Source organism: Calonectris borealis, chromosome 2, assembly GCF_964195595.1.
Source record: "Calonectris borealis chromosome 2, bCalBor7.hap1.2, whole genome shotgun sequence".
Lineage (NCBI taxonomy): Eukaryota > Metazoa > Chordata > Aves > Procellariiformes > Procellariidae > Calonectris > Calonectris borealis.
Window position 1 is genome coordinate 136992871 of NC_134313.1, and position 4001 is coordinate 136996871.

Below are 4001 nucleotides of genomic sequence, written 5' to 3' on the forward strand. Positions count from 1 at the left end.
CAAACTTAACACTACAGAGATACAAACTTAACACTACAGAGATACAAACTTAACACTACAGAGATACAAACTTAACACTACAGAGATACAAACTTAACACTACAGAGATACAAACTTAACACTACAGAGATACAAACTTAACACTACAGAGATACAAACTTAACACTACAGAGATACAAACTTAACACTACAGAGATACAAACTTAACACTACAGAGATACAAACTTAACACTACAGAGATACAAACTTAACACTACAGAGATACAAACTTAACACTACAGAGATACAAACTTAACACTACAGAGATACAAACTTAACACTACAGAGATACAAACTTAACACTACAGAGATACAAACTTAACACTACAGAGATACAAACTTAACACTACAGAGATACAAACTTAACACTACAGAGATACAAACTTAACACTACAGAGATACAAACTTAACACTACAGAGATACAAACTTAACACTACAGAGATACAAACTTAACACTACAGAGATACAAACTTAACACTACAGAGATACAAACTTAACACTACAGAGATACAAACTTAACACTACAGAGATACAAACTTAACACTACAGAGATACAAACTTAACACTACAGAGATACAAACTTAACACTACAGAGATACAAACTTAACACTACAGAGATACAAACTTAACACTACAGAGATACAAACTTAACACTACAGAGATACAAACTTAACACTACAGAGATACAAACTTAACACTACAGAGATACAAACTTAACACTACAGAGATACAAACTTAACACTACAGAGATACAAACTTAACACTACAGAGATACAAACTTAACACTACAGAGATACAAACTTAACACTACAGAGATACAAACTTAACACTACAGAGATACAAACTTAACACTACAGAGATACAAACTTAACACTACAGAGATACAAACTTAACACTACAGAGATACAAACTTAACACTACAGAGATACAAACTTAACACTACAGAGATACAAACTTAACACTACAGAGATACAAACTTAACACTACAGAGATACAAACTTAACACTACAGAGATACAAACTTAACACTACAGAGATACAAACTTAACACTACAGAGATACAAACTTAACACTACAGAGATACAAACTTAACACTACAGAGATACAAACTTAACACTACAGAGATACAAACTTAACACTACAGAGATACAAACTTAACACTACAGAGATACAAACTTAACACTACAGAGATACAAACTTAACACTACAGAGATACAAACTTAACACTACAGAGATACAAACTTAACACTACAGAGATACAAACTTAACACTACAGAGATACAAACTTAACACTACAGAGATACAAACTTAACACTACAGAGATACAAACTTAACACTACAGAGATACAAACTTAACACTACAGAGATACAAACTTAACACTACAGAGATACAAACTTAACACTACAGAGATACAAACTTAACACTACAGAGATACAAACTTAACACTACAGAGATACAAACTTAACACTACAGAGATACAAACTTAACACTACAGAGATACAAACTTAACACTACAGAGATACAAACTTAACACTACAGAGATACAAACTTAACACTACAGAGATACAAACTTAACACTACAGAGATACAAACTTAACACTACAGAGATACAAACTTAACACTACAGAGATACAAACTTAACACTACAGAGATACAAACTTAACACTACAGAGATACAAACTTAACACTACAGAGATACAAACTTAACACTTCTAATACAGAGACCTTTCCTGTTCTCTATTACCTTGTTACCTTCAAAAATACATTGTCAAAAATACATTGAAACATTTCAGGTTGAAGCTTCTGTGACTGAGATGCCAACTGTCCCATAACTGATGTATAAAGTTCATATAACTTCCCTGTGGGGGCTCACCTAGGTGGGTCTCAGAGTAATTCTGGAGCTACACTGATGATACACATCAACTCTACATCAGATAATACATGCCAGCACTCATCACTGACCCTCACATATAAAAGCACAGCAATACTGGAGCCTTTCCTCTTTCAATCCCACCTGGGTCGCTATTTGTGGTGTAAGATAGCACAGACCCTCTGGAGCCTCTATCATAACAGGGCAGTCCCACAGTCTCTCTCACCATTGCCTCAGCCTTCTGTCTCTCTCCGTTGCTCCACTCCTCTGTCACTCTCTCCATTGCCTTACTCCTCCATTTCTCTCCATAGCTTCTCAACTCTGTCACTGCCCGTTGCCTCCCTTAAATCTTCCTTCTGGCAACGATCACATGTCTGCTTACAATTTCCTTCACCTGTTTTGGCTCTTGAATCAGCTGGTACTCATTAGGCCACACCTCAGGGTAACCGCAAGCAGCATTCTTAACTGAGAGCTTTTACACCTTGATGTTTACAGCTTCCTTACAGAAGGGACAACTAAGCTAGGTGTTCAGGTCTTATCTCTCCACAGGTTTTATCTTTGTTATTTAGGTAAGTGAGGCAGGACTAAAATTCATTTGTACCTGGAAAATGAATAAAAGCAAAAGAAAGTCCCCTGGCCTGAGTAAGTTATGGACTAAGCTCCTAGAGTTCTTCAGAAATACGTGTAGCTTTTAGGTTAATAGTCTTGAGGATACCTTTTCTTACTTGGATGCAAGTGAATTTTGCTTGGATTGCACGAGGCGGCTTCAAACATGTTCATCTAGTCCCAGATACGTTTGTGTTTTATCCTATTCACCGAGTAGTTCCATTCCAGATTTTTGCAATAATCTCTCCTTCTACTGTACAAATTCTTGTAGTTAAATGCCTATCTTCACATGTTTTGAAGAATATGGGAGGTGAATCTTCTGTAACACTGGAGAGATTTGTATTATACCCACGTCCTTTTTCTGTTTTGCAGTATAACAAACCAAACAAATGGAAAGTAAAACAAAACCTCCTTCAGCTCTCCCACAGATATCTTCCAAATGTATCTCAGGGGAAGGGCTTGAGTTTTCCAGTCCTTCACCCCCTTCCTGTACTGTCTGCATATAATCTAACTTTCTTCATTAACTGGAAAAGAAGATTAGCTTCTTCTTCAGCTATTCATACTTTCAGCAGTGAATATAGTTTATCTTACTTCCTCGGTGAAAATGTACAGAATTTGTAATCTGTACTGTTATTTGACTGTTATTCCCCCCTCACTTTATCCTGAGCTTTGACAATGGAAGTCCTATTGTCTTATCTCTGCATTTATTTCCAGGACACAGAGGTAACTCTCTACCGAGTCAAGAGGCAGGATTGTGAAAAACAGAGATCTCTTGAAGGTCTCTTGTGCACATGTCAGTGCAAAGAAACAAAGTGTGTAGTCACCTGCTAAGTAGGACCTTTGATTCAGTATGGCATGAAGCTCTTCCTTCCAGTTCCCCCATGTCCTAAAGCGAGGACACTGTGTGAGACAAAATCATTTCAGGTCCTAATTTAAAAAAAAAAAAAAAATTTCAACCATCAAAATTGGACAGAAATCATGAAAATACGAACCTGGAAGGGTGTCAAAAGCCAAAAGGCAACTCCTCTCCTCCCCCCCCAAAAAAAATCTTCAGCGTGCCTTTTCTAATTTCAGGCTTTTAAGTCAATCTCAAGATTTTTGAAAGCTTTGGTATAGCAGTAGTATGGGTAATTGTCCGGAGGAATACTGTGATTGGAGATTTCTTACCCTTGATTACATTTCTTAGTGCAGTGTTTCTTTATAATACTTCTCTGAGGCATCTCACTGAGACTGGCCTTGCAAAGCTTTAACATGGTCATTTTGTAAGTGACTGTTACTTGCATATCCTTAGCTTCCTCTTTCTCTTTTCATTTCATTTCAACTGGTGAGCATCTTACCTGATGTGTAAAACGTGGGTTAATTTGAGAAAAACAAACTAAAACAAAAGGAGATTAGAGCACCCCAGAAAAGATATAGCAGCTGGTATTTTTTATTTCATGTTTTCAAATGTGCCAGATTTTCCCATACAGTTCTGAGTGCTGCAAC

The 4001-nt window shown here is 36.6% G+C and overlaps 1 non-coding gene across 1 annotated transcript; it reads right to left on the minus strand.

The window, feature by feature from the left end:
* Positions 1–1918: 1918 nt before the first annotated feature.
* LOC142079843 (small nucleolar RNA SNORD45) lies at positions 1919–2003 on the minus strand. Its single transcript, XR_012672797.1, has one exon. It is a non-coding gene; the product is annotated as a small nucleolar RNA SNORD45 (small nucleolar RNA).
* Between the last annotated feature and the right edge of the window lie 1998 nt (positions 2004–4001).